General features: G+C 39.3%; 1 protein-coding gene across 1 annotated transcript in view; it reads right to left on the minus strand.

Moving 5' to 3' along the window:
- Window positions 1-503: 503 nt before the first annotated feature.
- The window catches only part of LOC134790940 (integrin beta-6-like), a 44,708-nt gene continuing 22,445 nt past the window's right edge, over window positions 504-22,766 (minus strand). The window contains exon 7 of the mRNA XM_063761958.1: window positions 504-4,434. The gene's annotated coding sequence lies outside the window, so the exon portion shown is untranslated. The remainder of the gene's footprint in view (window positions 4,435-22,766) is intronic.

Below are 22,766 nucleotides of genomic sequence, written 5' to 3' on the forward strand. Positions count from 1 at the left end.
TTAATGTCATGTAGAACGCCTGCGGACCCATTCACAGGCGCAACAATAGACACCCATGAACCGGCATGACGTTTATTATTATGGCTTCCCACACTTTGTCACGTCAAAGTCGGTGCAAAGTTAGCTTGGACATCCCAATCGGCGAAACTGGTTTTTTAACGCAATTATGTAACAATCAAAAATTGTCAACATTTTGTCGTTCTGAAACTACGGACCGGACCGGTTTAAAGCAAAATTCGTCATGAGCAGAATTAGAAATTATAGACTTAATTATCATTATTCTCGGGAACATAAGAAATATATGTACTTATTTAGTTATCATGTGTGAATGACAGAGATTTATAATATTATATCACATATTGTATGCCTGCTTACCCAATTATTTAATTTTCCCAATTATCGACATTATTAATTATATTATAGGTAATACAAGTATCTGCAACCCATAAAAGATAACTACAGCTTATATTTAGGTGAATTTCGGGGACGTCAAATGATAAACATTTTAACTTTCATATCTATTTAATCGGTTCTTTCTTTAATATTTTTATTATAAAAGTGTACAAGTACAATACAAAAAGTATCTATTAGATAACCTACCGAAGTTTCCATTTGTATAAACGTCAATTATGTTTAATCGTTTCGGCGTTTGCCTACGGTGTATCACAGTTATAAAAAGAGATTGTGTGTCTAACTGTCTGTCTAAATTGTGTCACCCCTACATATAGCTATACCTACCTAGCTACCTACCTCCTTTAACCCTTTGAACGCTTTATGTCATAAACACAAACATCACTCAAACGCCAAGGTCCCGGGCGCAAGGGAGCTAATGTAAACCCTAGTCGAAAGTGTGAAGGTTACTTTGAGTACTTTGACAGCGTCCGCCATAACACCTATAGTTGCCCTTGGCGCTGTGGGCACGACTAGTAACGACACCTTTAGGTGTTCTTGGCGTTCAAAAGGTTAATATAGACGAAAGTACCTAAATCATAGTCATCATAGATTAGCTATATGTAGGAGTGACACCACATAACGATATTCGCCGTTTATACAACTGGTTGCAAGAGAATAGAGATTATACACAGGCATTTTTTAACCTTTTGAACGCCAAACGGCGCATCCATTTGCCGTGCCACTGACGCCACGGGGGTAAAATTTAGTTTTATGAATAAATAATGCTAACCTAAAAGTGGGGTGTTTTTCAGTAGATTTTCATCAAAAAACGATCAACGTCAAATGCCGTCTTTGGCGTCGTTGTCACGATTTTCCGTTGACGTCAATTGCCGTCTGTGGCGTTCAAAAGGTTAAATGAAGAGATTCACTCTTATCTAATTGTTTATACATACATCCGTGAACACTAGATCTAGATAATGTGATGTTTATGTTATGTATATCTACATTTATGTGGTCGAACCACTAAAGTTAGTCACTATAGTTATTTACATTCACCTATTCTAAATCAATATTACGTACAACTTATAAAAAGCAAAAATGCACTTCCATTTATTACACACGATCGATTGATATCATATATTAATCATAGCCTACACATTTATAAATCTTTAATACAATTTTGGATAACAGAACTCGTAGCCATAAACTGTAGAGCAAATAAAACGTAAACTTGGTATTACAGTTATTCAGCATTTAAATAAAAAAAATGTGTCATTTCATATAAAAAGGGACCTAAGGCCCAATTGGCGTTTACGTCACGGCGCGGTAACATTTATATAGGCTCATCGTTAATGAGTTCGCTAGTGCCAATCGCCCTGAGGATCCTTTTTTAGATGAAACGACAAAAAATCTTCTAATTCGGATGGCAATTATTGCGGCTACAATTTAAAAATCTCCGAGTTATTTCCTACCAATCTGTATAATAATCATTAAATAATTAATAATAATACGTATCGTTCTGCCAATAAATAATTGTTTGAATAAAAAATTCTTATCTTGTGTTAGCAAATCTCAGTCGCGTCATGGTGAGTCACCTAGTGGTTTTATACCGCTCGGATCAATATGCACCATTAAAAAATATGACGTAAAATCCTAGGAACTTACTTTAACCTTCTACGACATTCTAGTAATCATCATCCACACAAACATTTACTGATTACTTCCCAATGCGGGGCGTTGGCCTCTTATTGCAGTAGTGGGTTACATCACATAATTACAAGTACTACAGTAGAGTTCATAAATAATTAAATATGTATACATTTCTTCACCTTAATCCATTGCAATAAGGTGAAAAAATGTATACCTATTATTTATGAACTCGTCTGTACAAAATATCCAGTATCTAGGGCCAGTAAAAATGTAGTTAAAAACGGATATGAGTATAGTTAACAGACGATATCGATGTTTCCTATAAAATGATACATGAAATGGCAGTTGTCTGTGTATTTATAAATAGACGGTACCTAAAACGTAGCATATCTCATGTAAATGAAATACCTAATAGTGTGAATAAGTACCAGATAATTTATAGTAAATGCTATAGGTACTTTATACGAAAAGAGACCTATATATTCATAAATAGGCGGTACATAGGTCCAATGACAATGATGTTTCATTGTCATTGGACCTATATTTGACCTTTACATTTTCCTTATTATTGAAGTCTGGAAGTACTTGACTATTTAGTGGACTCATTCAGCGTTAAATACATCATGTCATCCCGTGAAATCACGGTTAAAACCCGTTAGTCATGTGCCGTTAAAGTTACGCAGCCCACGACGACCATGCAACACCCACGCCTCCATAAAATGTACCCAACTTTCTCAGACTGGTTGTTCTATAGCGCAATTGCTACGAAAATCCACATTTTGATTTCTTGAGGTTAAAATCGTAGGGCAAAGAAACAGCACCACGGCCACGCCTGAATGAGTGTGCTTGTTGAAGGAAAAACTTAATGTTTACTGAAACTGCATGACTTATTAGACAAATAAATAGAGCATTTACATTAAGTAACGCTGTTGGCTTTAAGGCATGAAATCAACCTTTGTAAAGTAGCGTAGACATTGACACTACCTTTGGAGACAAACGGCTGCCTGGAATGAAGCATTATGTGATAGATCGGTTTTTCTTAGTAACCTATTTTCAAGAAACGATATAAGCAAATTCTATAAGGGTACAAGGTACCGTCTACGTGTGAGCCAAAAAGGTCAAACTCTACATTAACATTATGCGTCGAGTATTGCAGGCATTTAGATATACGAGCCCTTAAAATAATACGAATATATTATTATATTTTCTAACGCTTTCTATCTTCATATCCATTGTATAGAGCCTGACCCCCGTTCTGAGTCATGGCTTGTCCAACAGGTCTCCATCGCCATACAGCGGGGTAACGCTGCAAGTGTGATGGGGACCTTTGGACCCGGCATGGCTCAGAACGGGTTTTAGTTCTTAAGTTTTGTATGTATTTGTTTTATATTATCAAATAAATAATTTAAATATTGTATAGATAAGTATATAACGGCCTATCATATTACCTACATGGGTTGGTACTTTAATACATTAGCAATTTAGAAAAAAGACAAGCTGAGGCGTATTTATAAAAGCCAATACCGAAAAAAACCAAAAACAATATATTACTTAATGATAAGATGTATTGACTGTTTATCAGTTTAGAGCTTTTAAAGATTGACCGTTATTTACGCTCTCGCCACACATGGGTTGAGTTGAGATTATCATTTATCTTAAAGACCGGACGGCCATAGGTCAGTCGGTCATTTTAAGTATACTAGCGTCATTAATTAAATAAATATGTACAACTACATAAATTGCCAATCGCAAACACCTCTTGTAGTATTAGTAGGTTATTAATTTTATATGTTGCTGTAATCTTTGTTCCAGTTATTTATTGATTGTCTCTTGTTTATTTTTATAATCAGAGAATAAATATTATCAAACAATCGTCGACTTAACCAATTATTACAACGAAATTATAATTATTTTGAAAGGTTGATCAGGTCAGTAGTTGAATCGTTACATTAATTAAAACCAGACAAATTTCGAATCAATATCCGGATATTGATTCGAGTATTTACGTAACTTCGAAACACAAATATGGTGACTCATACCATCTTACTTAAAATATCACAGAAATATATATAGCACGTACTTAGTACTACACTACGATCTAGCACTAAACATAACAATACAGTTGCTTCACCTGTAACAGTGCACTTAACACGCTCGTAATATGACCTATAATAACCTAACACTAAATATGAGCACATTTGTGACACGAACACCGGACGAGTTCATTTGTTTTTATTATAGCGTCGATCACAGGCAGTGGAATTGCTGAGGGTCAAATCCAGACGATGAACTAACGCGATCTTCGTTTGTTGCGAAGCCAAGGAGTAACCGTTAGCGATGCTCAGATCCGGAACCTCGGGCCCCTCGATCGATGATTCAAGCAGGTAACACCTATGGCAAAGAAAAGAAAACATTAATATATGAGAAGAGCGCGTGCCTGAGTGTGAGTCATGGAGGTTGTACGTGACGCGATGTGAGTCAACTCTGTAGAGGTCGCGCTGAATGGCTACTGTTTGTCTTTGCTTATAGAACATGACGAAGATTGTTCATCGATAAATACATAACGAACAACTTTCTCTTTCAATTCTTTGATTTCAATCAGAAAACTGGCGCGTCTGTTCTCTCTCCACGAACTAGTTCAAGTATCAAAATCGGTCATTTTTTGCTAAGAACGAGGTCAATGTTTCGCGTGAACGGGCTACAAAAAACTCGTTATGCTAGTTAATACAATTGTTTTATCAAGAGCAGAAGAAATAAAGCTCATGAATTTATTCAATTACGCAAGGGACGTGACATTATGTGATTTAATCGCATTTTTATCTTCTCAGCGCGATATCAAGGGATTTTGGTGAGATCGACTTTATGTACATTTCCACACGTTTCCACCTAACACTATGACTAACAAGCAAATAATAATTAAATTTTAGACAAAAAGTTACCAATATTTACAATTCCTATTAACTGGGCTTAAGATGACATACTCGTATCGTCATGCCGAGAGACATAACTAAAGCTCATACGATTAGCAGATTCTTTTGGACTTACCCCGTTGTGGGAATTTCCCTAATATCTAACCCCATTAAGGAAATAGGTAATTATTTAGGTATATTGCACAGGTGTTTCCTCAAAGCGTTCTAAAGGTAAACATTATCTTTAGAAATCTTATGTCTTTCTGAGGCTCCCAACTCAAACTACTAATGCAAGATATAAAAGAAAATTAAATACAAATATGCTTTGACCGATTTTTCATATTTATTTAATTTCAGACATATTCGCTATGGATTTGCCTTATATGTAAGTTCAGTAATGGGTAACTCGCTAACTCCGAGCAATTTGCCACAGACGGACAGACATTCCATTATAAGACATCCTGCGCCGGCGCTCGTGACCTTTTATCGCGGTACTAATGTACATCAACATCAAGTGCCCGATACGCAGTGCAGCTGAATCTATATTTCGCATTACAAAACAAAAGAGACAACGCAAAATTAAACGCACTTGAAGTTTCATTCAGAACACTAGCTTTAAAATTATATTGGATTAATCTTTTTATCTACTTGTTATATTATGACATTGAAGTCACCATAATATGTGTATAGCGAGATAACTTTTTGCAGGCTCGTATGCAAATGCAATGGCTGATTACATTCAACTTTAATCTATGTGAGTTTAGGATCACTTTGAAAGCAATTGTACCTACAACGATCAATAATACGCGCATTATGAACACGTCTAAAGATTATTTGTAATGGAACCGTTTGGTAGGTATTGTAAAAAGACCTTCCTATTATGTTTTTTTTATTTATACCTAAATTAAACAAGAAAATTAAATTTAATATTGCACATACGATTATTAATATAAGTATTAAGATACATGCATGTAGGTGTTGAATTAATAAAACTAGGTAATTAAATGACGAATAGAACTAATTTTAAATAAGTTAAGTACCTAAACCGAATAATAAGGTTAATTACCTGCCACACTACCAGGAACACCTAATATGTAATACGAAAAGTACAGTTAATTTATTTTACGTTTTCCTTGAAACGAAAAACAATTGAACGCTATAAAGCGCTTATTTTAAATGTTCCTTTTTTATTAGCGTTAGTTTATGGAATCGAAATTTTTTATTTGTTTTTGTTTCAAACACTGATTCATAGGTACACTTGTTTAGACTAAAAACAAGCACTTTTATACCGATATTGTTAGTCAGTTATATTAGTAACACCAGCTGTTGGACAATGTATAGGTAGGTTTAACATATACCGTTGTAAAATTACATTAGTGATTCTTGCCAGTGGATATTGGCAATTGATTCTGCATGCCACGTAGTGGTAAATTGCTTTTGGATTGCCCGATGCCTTATGACTCAAGCTATTGTTTGAATATAAATGTAGTATTAGCGATGATATTAGATCCGAACATAATTTGAAATGCTTATCTGACTATTATTTTGCCTGTGTAAATAACATGCATTAGAAGAAAATTCCTAAGGTGTCCCTTATGTTTAGATTACAGTTAGGTACACTTTTTCGATGTACAGTTAGATGGACCTAGGGCAACTTTTCGTGCAGTTGTATTTGCTTATAGCTGCATCTATTCAAAGGCTTGTTCCATTAGGTATCTTTATAAACATGGGGAAATTATTCTCCATTATTCTATTTGATCTAAATTGTTTTGATTTTAGACAATCATGAAGGTTTTCATTCATAGATAGGACGTTTTCATTCAGTTCAATATTATTTATAAACTTCCTTTGTTATGAGAGCATTTAATAACTGGAGTCGCTTTTAAGAACCTCTCTGCCGAAAACCTTGCACAATAGTGTATATTTACTTTTGTATGGACTGATGTTCATCAGACATGACTATTTGTACGTTACGTACAAATAGCCATACATTTGACGTCCTCCCCCGCAAAAATCGGCAGACTGTTTTGTACAGAAAATGACTCACAAGGCGTCTCCAGTTACTAAATGCTCTAAGATATGAACCGACCGTTAATTTTTTTCAGATATTTTGCGCACGACACGTTTGAATAGTCGTCAATTATTGTTGATTCACTCAATCATCTGAATTGAACAGCATTAGTTTTCTACAGAATTAGTCCAGTTAATTGCCGGTAGGTAATTCAATAATCTCTGACCTTATTGAGTCAGTCACGATCACTTAAGTAGTATGCGGTTAATATTAGGCCGCAGGTTGTTGAATCCTTTGGCATGTTTGTCTGTGAATTTTCTTTCAGTCTGAGTTATACTGTATCAAATTTAATATTATTTAGTTGTAGTAGGAAATTGAAACATGTAGGTACCTGCACTTAATTTCTAGTAAACTGTATGATCATACTAATATTAATATATGAAAATGTGTAGGTATGTTGGAATGCAATGACGGCTAAACGGATTTAGGTAAAATTTGGCATACAGTTCATAATAACTAAGACAGGATAGGTACTTTTTATATCCGTATTCAATGTAATTGGGTTTACACAATTTGTACGATATTTTTAAGGAGGATGGGATGGGAGAATTTTTGACACTTACCTATCCTACTTATCCCTAGTAGCATTTTCGTTGGGGCCCACGGTGCCAACGGTAGGGAAAACGTTGGGATGATGTTCGTTCCGTAGCCAACATTAATTTTGTATTGGCCCACCATCGCATTTACCAACATTCGCTGTGGCACAGATGCCCAACAATGGGCCTTTGTGTATTTTGGTACCGTTGGCTAAACAACGATAATATTCGTTGGCCCAATGATGACATATATCGCATTTACCAACATTGGCAGTGGCAGTGATGCCCAACAATGGGCCTTTGTGTATTTTGCTACCGTTCGCTAAACAACGATAACATTCGTTGGCCCAATGGTGACGAATACCGCATTTACCAACATTGGCTGTGGCACGGATGCCCAACAATGGGCCTTTGTGTATTTTGGTAACGTTGGCTAGTCAAGGATATCATCCGATGGCCCAATGATAACAAATATCGCATTTACCAACATTGGCTGTGGCACTGATACCCAACAATGGGCCATTGTTTATTTGGTAACGTTGGCTAATCGACGATATCATCCGATGGCCCAATGACGACAAATATCGCATTTACCAACATTGGCTGTAGCATTGATGCCCAACAATGGGCCTTTGTGTATTTTGGTAACGTTGGCTAATCAACGATATCATCCGATGGCCCAATGATGACAAATATCGCATTTACCAACATTGGCTGTGGCACTGATACCCAACAATGGGCCTTTGTTTATTTTGGTAACGTTGGCTAATCGACGATATCATCCGATGGCCCAATGACGACAAATATCGCATTTACCAACATTGGCTGTAGCATTGATGCCCAACAATGGGCCTTTGTGTATTTTGGTAACGTTGGCTAATCAACGATATCATCCGATGGCCCAATGATGACAAAAATCGCATTTACCAACATTGGCTGTGGCACTGATGCCCAACAATGGGCCTTTGTTTATTTTGGTAACGTTGGCTAATCAACGATATCATCCGATGGCCCAATGACGACAAATATCACATTTACCAACATTGGCTGTAGCATTGATGCCCAACAACGGGCCTTTGTTTATTTTGGTAACGTTGGCTAATCAACGATATCATCCGATGGCCCAATGACGACAAATATCGCATTTACCAACATTGACTGTAGCATTGATGCCCATCAATGGGCCTTTGTGTATTTTGGTAACGTTGGCTAATCAACGATATCATCCGATGGCCCAATGATGACAAATATCGCATTTACCAACATTGGCTGTAGCATTGATGCCCAACAACGGGCCTTTGTTTATTTTGGTAACGTTGGCTAATTAACGATATCATCCGATGGCCCAATGACGACAAATATCGCATTTACCAACATTGACTGTAGCATTGATGCCCATCAATAGGCCTTTGTGTATTTTGGTAACGTTGGCTAATCAACGATATCATACGATGGCCCAATGACGACAAATATCGCATTTACCAACATTGGCTGTAGCATTGAGGCCCAACAATGGGCCTTTGTGTATTTTGCTACCGTTCGCTAAACAACGATAACATTCGTTGGCCCAATGGTGACGAATACCGCATTTACCAACATTGGCTGTGGCACGGATGCCCAACAATGGGCCTTTGTGTATTTTGGTAACGTTGGCTAGTCAAAGATATCATCCGATGGCCCAATGATGACAAATATCGTATTTACCAACATTGGCTGTGGCACTGACGCCTAACAATGGGCCTTTGTGTATTTTGGTACCGGTGGCTAAACAACGATAACATTCGTTGGCCCAGTGAGCACAAATATCGCATTTACCAACATTGGCTGTGGTACTGATGCCCAACAATACCAGTTGAGTTTGCTTGTGGCGTCACCAGATGGCGTTACTGTCTCCAAACATCGAAGTTATAGTTATTTTCTCGATTATTCCGGATATAATCATAATATTTTTTAAAAGTAACTTATAAATCTAATAGCTATAACTATAAAATTTATACATAAATTTAAAAAATTGTATTTTACCAACATTTTCTCAATTTAAATCTCAAAAAACATAAATCTCGCTTACGAAGTTTCGAAGTGCGGTTAGTATATATACAAATTAGAGTGTATAGTAAGTGTACTTGCTTCGGCAGTACATATACTAAAATTGGAACGATACAGAGAAGATTAACAACAACTGCTGCCTAGCCTAGGGCCTTCATGTGGATACAACCAATGCCTACCGTAGTGTAATTGTGTAATATTTATCAGCAAAGGCCCAACGTCGTATTACACAACCACTTACTTAACGTAGGGTAACTGTAGGACTCGTAAACAAAAGCCCATTACATAATTAGACTGTAGGCACACTATAAATTACACAACTATTTACCTACGGTAGTATTGTAAGAATCCTACACAAGGCCCAACGTTAAAGTTACAATGTTGGCCCTTTGTGGGACAAGCTGTGTTGGGCCTTCAACCTGGTGCACGACTACCTACCGACCTACCTGACTTGCCGTTGGGTAATTGTTGAATTTGCAAACAGAAGCACAACGAAAAATTTCCCTTTTTTATTTTTTTGCAGTTGGCCCTACAGCAAGCCATACGGCCAAATGTAACAATTAACCAACCATCAAACAAATGTGTATAGGCCCAACCACGGCCCAACCAAAACCACCACCGTTGAATAATTGTATGATTTATTTAAATAGGCCCAACGAAAAAATTACTCTAATGGCCCTCTGTTGGGAATCTTCGGGAGGGCCTTTGTCGAGGGCCCTCCAGCAAATCGTACGGCCAAATGTAACAATTAACCAACCATCAAACAAATGTGTATAGGCCCAAGCACGGCCCAACCAAAACCACCACCGTTGAATAATTGTATGATTTATTTAAATAGGCCCAACGAAAAAATTACTCTTATGGCCCTCTGTTGGGAATCTTCGGGAGGGCCTTTGTCGAGGGCCCTCCAGCAAATCGTACGGCCAAATATAACGGTTGCCCAACTAATACGTAAACAAAGGCCCAACAAAATCCCTACAAGAAAATGCTATTAGGGATACTTGTATATTTTACGTTTATAACAGGGTACCTAAGTAGACTCTACCAGTTGTAAACATATTAAGCTAAGATTCAAGTAGTAAATCATCAATTATATTACGTCATAAAACGATATTCCGATATTATATATTGTCTATAAACTAGATATTTCCTGTACATTTCTCGCTTAGCTTTACGCAACCTTTATCATTAACAAGCTAAGTCTATAACCTAGTACCTACCACTTTTACTATCTCACCAATCAAACAAGTCTTTGTTCATTCGAACAGCTAATTAAATAATACAATACAAGCTACTGATTAAATATACGGACATGCTATAAAGCCCTACACACCCTGTATGTACCTATAGCACGTATGATAGCAATAAATCAATACTGGCTAGTATATAAATCCTGGCTATTATCGGTAACTACCGGGCTCGTTGAGTAATCAAGTTATGTATTCAATTACAAAAACATCGGTCTGATTAATCGTTTTCTTTAGCTTTTGTAACCTTTACAGGCGCTGCCCGTATCGAAATTTAATCTTCGGCCTTAAACAAGTCGAGTTTGCCTATAATAATAGGCATATTATGGTACCTAACTTTTTGTTCTTATATTATGTTACACAGACTTTGTATTATCATTAATTATAAAGCTAACGTGCCCCATTTTATTTATTTACATTAAAGAACTTCCTATTTTAATCAGAGCTGGTATTTATACCACCCAAATCGAAAATCTTAGACTAATTCCAATAAAATTATAAATGCGATAGAAAATATAGAAGCAAAAAATGTTTAAGTATAGAAAAAATAGAAGGAATGTCAATTTTACCGGTGATTTTTGTAAATCATCGCCGTCGAATGAAAACTGCACGTTAAGTAGGTAGGTACATACTATGCCTAACATATTTTTCATATCGGTAATTGTAAGAACATTTTAGTTGATTAATGTTAGTAAAATCGCGGACTTAACAGTCCCAGTGAAAATAAGACTAAATTATAAATGTCCATATGCGAGACTTTCCTATTGCGTCGTGTGGGCTAAAACTAAGAAAATATATAGTGAGCTTCGAGCTTAAGATACCGTGTTCACACTTTATGGGTCGATTAACATAGATCAGCCATGCATTATAGTTGTTGTCCAGTATGGAAATGTTCACGACAGGCCGTTTGTCACTCAATAAATGGAAAATATTGGATTCATTTGGTGCATGCCACATTATATCGGAATTAATTTACTAAATTGAGATTAGGTGCTATAAAGAGGGCCATTTTTCAAATATCTAATGCTCTTAAAATAAGAAGTCTTAGATACTTGTGTTGGAATCTCGTATCATCAATGTTTAATGCTCTTACTAGCATTAGCTATACATATAGATCTGTTATTCTAGCATGAGTTGCGTTCTCGCGCGCTACTCTACACATTTTGCGCGACTTCCAGTATGGACTAGCTGGTCTGTACTTATTTACTTAAAAAGTGACACCTTGAGCATACAAGGAGCTGTTAATGTTTGTTGAATGACATATGATGCTTCCGCCAGTAAAGGTCTGAATTACAGCATGATATCGTAGGAGTGACGCGAAAGGTGACAAATCAATGTAGGTACCTATACCTATTGTGCCCCCAATTCGGAGCGGTGATTCAATGATTTCTCGGTACCGATCTAATCATGGGCAGTCAGTCAGATTTTTTATTAGTAGTTTGAGGAAGAAGATCTTAAGACATGTTATAATTCGTGTAATTCGTAATCGTAATATAAAGATCTGTTACGAAATAATCTTCTATATATATAAATGCAAGTGTCCTGACTGACTGACTGACTGACTGACTGACTGACTGATTCATCAACGCAGAGCCGAAACTACAAAAGATAGAAAGTTGAAATTTTCACACCAGATTACATTTATAAAGTGTACAAGAGATAAGAAGCGATTTTGAGAAATTCAACCCCTAAGGGGGTTAAAAAGGGGATGAAAGTTTGTAAGGGGTTCAAGTTTTATTTTAAGCTAGGAATTTGAAACTTCGTAAAAAGATATATTATTAAAATACACGAAAACTAATTTCAGCGTTTTTGAAAATTCATCCCCTAAGGTGGTGAAAAAGGGGTTGAAAGTTTGTATGGATATCAAAAATTATTTCGAGCGCGGGACTTGAATCTTTGTATTTGGGGATATTATTAGAAGACAAGAAAAGTAATTTCAGCGTTTTGTAAAATTCATCCTCTAACAGGGATAAAAAGGGGTTGAAAGTTTGAATCCATTAAAAATGCTTTGAAACTTCTTAGAAAGGCATAACAGCCGATTACAAAAAAAAGTAATTGCAACGTTTTTGGAAATTCAACCCCTAAGGGGGGTTACAAATGGGATGAAAGTTCGTCTTGGGATGCAAATTTTATTTTAAGCTAGGAACTTGAAACTTTGCAATAAGGTATTAAATTAAAATACAAGAAAACTAATACCAGCGTTTTTGAAAATTCATCCCCTAAGGTGGTGAAAAGGGGGTTGAAAGTTTGTATGGATTTCAAACATTTTTTCGAACGCGGGACTTGAATCTTTGTATTTGGGGATATTATTAGAAGGCAAGAAAAGTAATTTCAGCGTTTTGTAAAATGTATCGCCTAAAAGGGTTAAAAGGGGGTTTAAAGTTTGAATCCATTACAAATGCTTTGAAACTTCTTAGAAAGGCATAATAGCCGATTACGAAAAAAGTAATTGCAAGGTTTTTGGAAATTCAACCCCTAAGGGGGTTAAAAAGGGGATAAAAGTTCGTCTTGGGATGCAAATTTAATTTTAAGCTAGGAACTTGAAACTATGCAAAAAGGTATTAAATTAAAAAACATGAAAACGAATTTAAGCATTTATTAAAATTCATCCCCCAAGGTCGTGAGAAAGGGGTTGAAAGTTTGTATGGAGATCAAATATTTTGTGAGTGCGGAACTTCAATCTTTGTATAAGGGCATATTATTAGAATACAAGAAAAGTAATTTCAGGGTTTTTAAAAATTCATTCCTTAAAAGGGTTAAAAGGGGGTTGAAAGTTTGTATTGGGTCAAGTTTTATTTTAAGCTAGGAATATTTAATTTCGTAAAAACTTATTTCATTAAAAGAGAAGATAACTAATTTCAGCGTTTGTCTAAATTCATCCCTTAAGGTGGTGAAAAAGGGGATGAAAGTTTGTATGAACGTCAAACATTTTTTTAAGTGCGGGACTTGAATCGTTGTATAAGAGCATATTATTAGAATGCAAGAAAAGTAACGCGGAAAAGTAGTCCACGCGGACGAAGTCGCGGGCAACAGCTAGTGTACCCATAAGTAGAATCGTGTTTACTTATAGAACTTGCGTTTATTTAGAAACTAGCCTGAAACTCGTACGATAAATTATACCTCAGTGTGAAGTCTGGTATTGTCAAACATATTTAATACTTAAAATTGTATTAATAAGATTGAATAATACTCAAGATAAGATCTGAATCGGGAACTTGTAGTAAAGTAAAGTAGTACCTACATAATTTCTGTACAAATTGTTTTCCCTGGTCTAATAGTAAAATGTGATGAGGCCCCTCGTTATTACAAGTGTCTAGTTTCAGCCTAGCTTAAAATGAGTTATGGTATCAATCTGTTGTGAAATGTAAATTAGGCAAGCACCGACAATCTCGCGGCCTCGTCGGCTAGCCGTGTGCGGTCCAGGTCCCAGACTTTCACGTTTACGGCTTTATACGGTCTAATGTCCTCCACAAATGGAATAGTTATTTAGGTGTTTCCATTAAGAAACTATAATTGTTCAATGGTTATCAACTTATTAAACCATCGTCCACAATGTTAACTAACAATCGTAAACCTAATTGCAAAAATGGTATGTGATAGTCATTTGATGTCCTCATGGTACTTACTTAGTTAAGTATCGAATTTTTGTATTTTGATTTGATAAAAAAGTATAGACTACTTATTTATTTAAAATGATACTTACAAATGTCTTACGTCTAGGTTCCGTGAATCAAGCACAAAGAACCAATAAAGGGAATTCCTTTCTTGGAATAACAAGGTATTTTATTGACGACGTAAATCAACCAGGAAAACGAGTGTTATTCGTTGTTGCGTTGTCTTGTTAGTATCCCTATTCGTGCTGATGTTTTTCACCAGTTTTAGTCATATATGGGTATAAACATCATATTTTTTAAACCTAGACTGTACGTACTCAAATGAATCATAATATTTATTACGTAAGTAAGGCTGAGATGTGTGTAACATGGGGTTTCTCATACCTGTTGTAATAGGTAGGTACATAGATATGTAGTGTAATTTTTAACCTTTACGATTAAAGTAATTATGCTGTATTTAACTCACTGTGTTCTTCTAATATTTAGACAGAGCTATTACTGTTATTAGAGAGACATTTACTGTAATTAGAATCATCTACGAATTCTACGATTATCCAGACACAAAATCTCATTCAAAGACGTCATAATTACACTTTACATATAAACAATGGTAGGTATTTATTTAAGAATAGACGCTACTTTTGTTTAAATTCAGTTTAAATTATAAGGCTGTATTTAGCTGTCTTTTCGCCTTATGCGATAATAATATCAAGGCTAGATCAATTGGCTATAAGTACTCTTAAATTGTAGGTACCACCAATCAAGTACAGAGGTCGGTATATATTTTTTCCATATAGTATTTATGCCTTCTAAAACATAAGCCACATAAATGGTACGGGGTACCAGTTCGGTATATTTTTTACCACGGTATTTAGAGCTGGTTCGATTTAACTGTCCGATCCATCGTAGACGTAATCATGGAACCGATTAATCATTATAGCCATTAATGTTAGGCTGTGTTCACATTTCTGATGAAATAGGGTCAATTTTTATACAAAGTAGGTAAGTAAGCGATTTCAGGTGAAACCAGTCATAATGCGTTAATGTAGCTGAAGTAAGTAATTATTTAAAAATATATGTTCTGGAATGTTTCTGCCATACATTGTTTTATTTAATACTTACAGCGCATAAAAAGCCTTGATTAACATACTGGTTTACTAAATATTTACTGAATGTTAACTTTTTTTTTATTGTTATAACGAATAGGATCCTCACACAGGTGGCCTCATATAAATTGGATCTACATTGATAGAATTCGGTAGGCATTATATTTTCCTAGGCCGTTATAGTAAATTAAAAGAACATTAATAAATAGTTAATGATGATGAGATATACAATATATTTCAATTTTCTTCCCAAAGTGGCCTGAATTGACAATTGTGTCGCTTAACTTCAAACTCGGGTAAATCCATTCGACCCTCTCAGCAAATATCTACCCTATTACCTTTTCTTAATACCAAAATCGCATAATCTGACAGATGGATTTACCCGAGTTTGAAGTTTAGCGACTCAATTATTAAATCAATTTAACTCCAAAGTCTGTTTCTCAATTCGTTAGTTAATGGGAAAGTAAAGCTGTAATAGTTAGGGCAGCCGGTATTTCGAGTTCCAAACACATGGAAACTTTATTCGTCTAATATGATGTCAATCTGTTTTATCAGGCCCTCAACGGAGATGAGGCTGCATTTGGGTTGTATGTTAATTCGTTTAATTTGACTGGTTGCGGACTGCGGTAGTTGTTTTGTCAATCAATGTTATAGTAGGCTTTATATTTATTATTTATTAGGTACAATATTTTCGGATCAGTTTATTGTTAGGTTTTTTAAATATTTTATTTGTTTCAAATTGTTACTAATGTTAATTAAGTTTATAGGTTTTAAAATTCCTTGTGATTTCTAAAGAGCGGTATAGGTACTAATACTTGCCAAAAAACATAGTCAATTTTGGTTACTGTGTTTTGTGAAGTTTTATAACAATACTCTATCTATAAGTACCTACACATATTATTGTCGTTTAAGCTTTACTACTTACTCAAACCTACTCATCTACTTAGGTCGTCATCTACCTCGATGACGATATAACAGAGCTTACGTTGACCGATATGCAACTATTCTATCATTATAAAGTGTGTAATAAGTCGCTGTTTATATACAATTACTCAATGTCCGTGCGCATATCGCCTTATCGGTTGGACAGGAGTTGTTCTATTAAAAGTCATGAGCCGATAGCTGATTATAACTTCTAATAGGCACCTAGGCGAATAATTTACCATAACGATTCTGGCGCCTTAGTTGCGAATAAATAACTAATACATTTTAATAGTGACTAATGACCGTATTATCCGTAGTACATATTTTCTGTAAACTTGTCAACTTGCCGTAGAGTAGTAGAGCCTGTTTATCTAGGTACTACCTTATTCTTGGTTACGTGGAGGGTAATCGAGGTAAGAGTTGCCTGTTTTTTTGCTTGCATAATATATAAGCATAAATATTAATATTGTAACTTATTCACAAACGACACAAACGTACGTGAAAAGCTATTTTGATTTTAACTACTTACACATTGTGTATAAAAAAATCGTCATACTACAGATTGTGTATAAAAAACATCGTAAATGTCCTACTTAACTATTTGGATTATTTTTTTACAGTAGATTTATCTCATTTTCACCTCAGCAGCTCGAACAAGGGTACTTTACTTCTTAAAAACAGTGAGCAAAATACGATTTTGCTCACTGAGTCATTTTGTCTCAGTCAGTGAGCAAAATGCGATTTTGCTCACTGAGTGAGACAAAATGACATTCAAGTGACCTTTATAGTCAAATGTCATTTCAACATGCGGGGTCTAATACAAGTTCGATATACTTGGGTTCTATTATCTCTGTCCCTCTAGGTATGTTCTCACTGCTTAGGGTGAAAAATTTTGTGTACTACACGAGATCAAAGTTATTTACATCTCGTGCGCTTTTGAATCCCTTACTACGCTCAAGATTCTAAAGCGAGTGAATCTATTATAGAATCTTTCGCTTGCACGGGACTCAAAATAAGCACTCGAAGAAATATCAAACTTTGATCTCTTGTTGTACAAATAACTATTATTGAGTAATATGATCGCCACTATAAACTAGCCATCAATCATCACAATCCGTGTACTTGTGCATGTAGTATCACGTAAAAAGGAACCTTAGGGCTATTGGCGCTTACGATGTTGGCAACGATGTTTTAATGTATGTAAAAAATGCAACGCATTACGACGTAAGTACCAATGGTTACAAGCTCCCCTTTTGTGCTGTTCGACACATATTTTTAAGGCTAGTTTATTGCTATCTAATCCGTCATTATTTATATATTCTTTGTCTATGGTTCGATGCTTGTACGACGCACGTGCCTTCTTGATGCGAGCTCTCTCCGATTGTGATAGTACTTATGATGCAACATTAAATAATAACATAATGAATGTGCTTAACGAGTCTATCCATGTGTTGGTATTCGTGAAGATTGAAGTTTATTGTTATTATGAAACAACAATTGTACTGGGCTGTAGCTAATAAAGTAATAAATCATGTTGATAGTTGTTTTAACTCCAAATTTTTGCGGAGGCGGGTCCATATGCAAGGAATAATTTGCGGCCGGTCGCTGCTTGCGATGGGTCTGCCTCTATGGCAGCTACCTGTCCGGTAGTTGGCATGGTGAATGGTCTCGGGGGGAGCACAAGTTGCAGAGATCCTCGAGGCAAAACTGGTTGTGCTCCTTCCCGAGGTTACTGCCTGTTAACTGCCTGGTTCTACCGTAGAAACAGGCAGAACGGAAACAACCAGTTGGACTATCTCAGGGTGAGTTTTGCAACGGATCGAACGCCGGGCTCGGAAGTCGATGATGTCATCCGTATGACTTCATCTACAACGGGGTCAGGTAAGTGAACCAGTGCAAAGAACACCCTTCACGTAATCCCAACCTAGCCCTATTCCTCAGATGGATCTGTATTTGTGTGCCAACATCGAGAGGCCACTGTAGGTTCGTCTCCTTTGACGGAGGCGAGCATGCAGGGGCGGGAAGATTGGTGGCCGCAAATAACGATCCATATCCCACGTAATCAGCCGTAAGCGATGATGTGGCATGTCGCAGCGGGCTTCTCATCCACAAAGAAGGATGATTAGCGGTAGAATGCCACCCGCGTGTTTGTGCCGTGCGCGGGGACCCGTACGGGTGGAGAAGGAGATCCTGGGAGCGGGCGCGAAGCGGGGGTCTGTTGTCGTTATCCCCGTTAGAAGAAGTTCCTTCGGCTCTAGATTCATCTCACACGGGAGGTCTAGACCTAGCCAGTCAAGATCAATCGGCTGTTGTGTCCAATCAGATGGCCGCATGGCGAGTGTCCTGGGGTGTAGGGGTCTGTAATCGGCGGAGCACGACTCCCATGTCGGCTGTGGAGCTGACTAGGGTTTTGGCACCGTGCGGATTCATGGGCAACGCACTTTGGGACGCTATATCAGCTTGGTATCCCTGATGCGTCAAAGCATCCCAAATGTGAGGCTCCGAGGAGGGTGGGGAGCCAAGCTGCTGAAATTTTCACTGGTGGTTTATGGATAACATATTACCAAAAACGACGGAAGGAGGAAAAGCCGGACCCGTACGGGATGAGGCAAAGGCGCATAGCGCAAAAGTTGCTGCACCAGCTCTTAGTGGGCCTGTCCCTGACAGGAACGCGAGAGTAGGTAGCGGTAAGGTTTGGAGGTCCGCGAGGACGGAGGACGCGCACGGCGCGAAAGGCAGAGGCCATGGTGGAGCAGGCCACTCCAAAGGTACCACTCGCGCCGAGCAAGTTCCCCCAGGGGGACCGACTAGCGCAGGTGCCGGAGGAGTAGGCAGCGGAACGATGGCCTACTGCAAGAGGCAAACGGGAGCACCGCTTCCAAATCCTGCTGGCGTTGCTCCGGGCGCCCTCGACAGCGCGGCCATGCCTAAGGGCGTGGACGTGCAGTCGGGTGGAGGAGCCGCTAAGTCCAGGAGGCAGAAGAGGCGTGCGAAGGCGCGACTAAGAACGGACGCGGAATCGGTGGCCGGACCCTCCACAAGTGGAGCGGGAAGGCCACAGAATAAGAGGTCACTGGGGGCCAGTGGCGACTCATCTCTGCTCGCTGGTGACTCCAAGAGAGCGAAGGTAGGGGGATCGTTCGCGGAAGTCACGGCGAGCGAGAAGATGGCCATCGTCCCAGTGGCCTTTCCTGCCGAGAAAGTGATGCAGGAGCATATGCCGGCCATCGTAGGAGCTCTGCTCCTATCTCTTGACAAGGCCGAAGAACCCATGCCCGACATCACACTCGGCAACCTCGTGGGGGGCGCGCTTAACGTCACCTGCAAGGGGAGGGAATCCGCGGCATGGCTCGGCACGGTAATCGGAGGTGGAGAGATTGCCGGGCTGCGCCTGAAGGTCGTGAGTGCCAAAGATCTGCCGAAACCGGTCAAGATGGCCTGGAGAACGGTGGTCGATGGCACTCAGGACATGGCGAGAGCCCTCAGGGTGCTGCAGAGGAGGAACCCTAGGCTGCGCACGAGCGAGTGGAAGGTAGTCGACACCGTGGAGTCGGGGCCGAGCACCAGGCGAATCGTACTGATGGACCGGGTGTCGGCCGCCGTCATCAAGGAGGCCGACTACGTTCTGCACACGGGGCTCGACACCAGCCACTTCAAGCTTCTGGAGGAAGCGCGGGAGCAGGGGCCTGGGGGGGGCTGAGGTCGAGCCGTGTAGGGAGGGGGGAGAGGGGGGGGGGGAGGTAGCCCAGAAGGCTACGGTCGCTGTGGCGACAGGGGGGGGCCCGGAACGGGAGGCGCCACCAGCCGGTGACGCACCTGTGGAGGTGGCGGAGGACCAGTCGGAGGAGGCGGGGGGCATGGTGCAGCTAGGAGAGGACCATGCTGGACCGCGCATGTCTCGAGCATCGTCACCGATCTCATCGATGGCGGGCTCAGAGGATCTGCGTGGTCTGGCGGAACTCTACCTGGAGGGTACCATGTCACCTATGTCCTTCGACGACACGGTCCAGGAGGTGGCTGCTGATCTCAGCACCACCAAACAATAAACGCCGCAATGGAGGGCTTAAGGTGCGTACAGATTAATCTCCAGCACAATAAAGCAGCCACTGCCCTTCTGGCTAAGCTGTTAAAAAGCGATAAATTCGATATTGCTCTTATACAAGAACCATACATTTACAAAGGCGAGATAAGAGGCTTAAACGGTACTGGCGGGACATTGTTATATGTTTGTCCTGAGAGTACTATGAGGACATGTATCTATGTTAAAAATGGCATTGACGCTCTGCTTCTACATGCTTTCTGTTCCAGGGATCTGACTACGGTCAAGATCCAAAACAAGGGGGGGGGGGGGGGTAAGGCACTAATCATCTCATCAGCCTACCTTCCCTACGAGGCAGCGGATCCAATCACTGGGCAACTGAGGGATCTCGCTGCTTACGGCAGCCAGGCGAACACCGACCTGATCATCGGCTGCGATGCAAATGCTCACCACGTCATCTGGGGGAGCTCGGATGTCAACAGAAGAGGAGAGAAGGTACTGGATTTTCTGGTAAGCTCTTCTTTACAACTATTAAATAAAGGCAATGAACCGACATTCGTCAATGCAAGGCGGGGGGAGGTTATTGATATAACGCTAGCGTCCAACAACGCGAGTAATAAGATTAGCTCATGGCATGTCTCTGGGGAGATTTCTTTATCGGACCACAGATATATATGCTTCAGGTATAAGACTAAAATCCAACTAGAAACTATACGCAAACGGAATCCCAGGAACACCAACTGGTTAGCGTTCAAAAGTGACCTGGAGGTGGAACTGGGAGACCCCAAAGGCAAGTTAAACTCTATTATTGACATAGAACTTGAAACAGACAGAATAGCACAAGCTGTCTATACAGCTTGGACAAACAACTGCCCGGAAAAGAAAATCCTGGCGAAGAAGGTGCCCTGGTGGAACCCGGAGATTGCAAAACTCCGGAAGGAAACCAGGGCTGTCTTCAATGATGCTAAAAGGACCAATGACTTCGAGCATTACGCGCGAAAACTCACGGAATACAGCAAAGCTGTGAGGAAAGCAAAAAGGAAAGCATGGATGAACCATTGCGATCAAATCAGGTCCATACCGGAAGGCATGAGACTTACAAAGGCACTAGCTGCAACGAAGTCAGTTCCACTCACTTCCATTAGAAGAAGTGACGGAAGAATGACTGAAACGGGGCTAGAAACCCTCAAAGTTATGTGTGACACACACTTCCCAGGCTCGATAATACATCAGAGCGTAACGGACGATGTAGCAACCGGTGCAATGGAACAATCCATCAGCACGACCAGGTACAACTGGGACACGTCTAAAAAGGTAGTAGATCACGATAAGATACAATGGGCACTATCCACATTTCAACCATACAAAGCCCCGGGGCCAGATGGAATCTACCCCATACTACTACAAGAGGGCGCCAATGTACTAATACCGCACTTAGGTAGACTGTACAGAGCGTGCATAGCCTTCGGACACGTACCGCGTGTGTGGAGGATGGTAAAGGTAACGTACTTGCCTAAACCAGGCAAAGCAGATTACACAGAAGCCAAATCATACAGGCCTATAAGTCTGTCATCATTTTTCCTCAAAACACTGGAGAAACTGGTAGACAGACACATAAGGGATGGTCCTCTTAAGAGGCATCCGCTGCACCAATTGCAGTGTGCGTATCAGCCGGGTAAATCGACTGAAACGGCACTACACCTGGTGACAACCAGAGCGGAACAGGCGATAGAGAACAAAGAACTATGTCTGGCCACTTTTATAGACGTGGAGGGGGCATTTGACCGCACCACGTATCAGGCAATCAATATTGCAGCATCTAAACATGGCATAGAACCAACAATCTGTAGATGGATTGGTACTATGCTAAATAGCCGACTAATAAAATCCTCCCTTATGGGAGATGAAATATTAGCTACGGCTACGAAGGGTTGTCCACAGGGTGGGGTTCTCTCACCAACTCTCTGGAGTCTGGTAGTTAACTCACTGTTGGAAGAACTAAACAAAGGCCCAATACACACGGTAGGGTACGCAGATGATTTAGTGATTCTTGTAAACGGGAAATTCCCGGGAACAGTATCGGAAATCATGAATAAAGCACTGAAGCAAGTGGAAAGATGGTGCAACTGTCATCAACTCTCCATAAACCCAGGCAAAACAGTGGTAATACCGTTTACCAGGAAAAAGACCCTTAATGGCATAAAGCAGCTGAAGCTTTATGGAAGGGTACT

This window comes from Cydia splendana, chromosome 5 (genome assembly GCF_910591565.1).
Source record: "Cydia splendana chromosome 5, ilCydSple1.2, whole genome shotgun sequence".
Taxonomy (NCBI): domain Eukaryota; kingdom Metazoa; phylum Arthropoda; class Insecta; order Lepidoptera; family Tortricidae; genus Cydia; species Cydia splendana.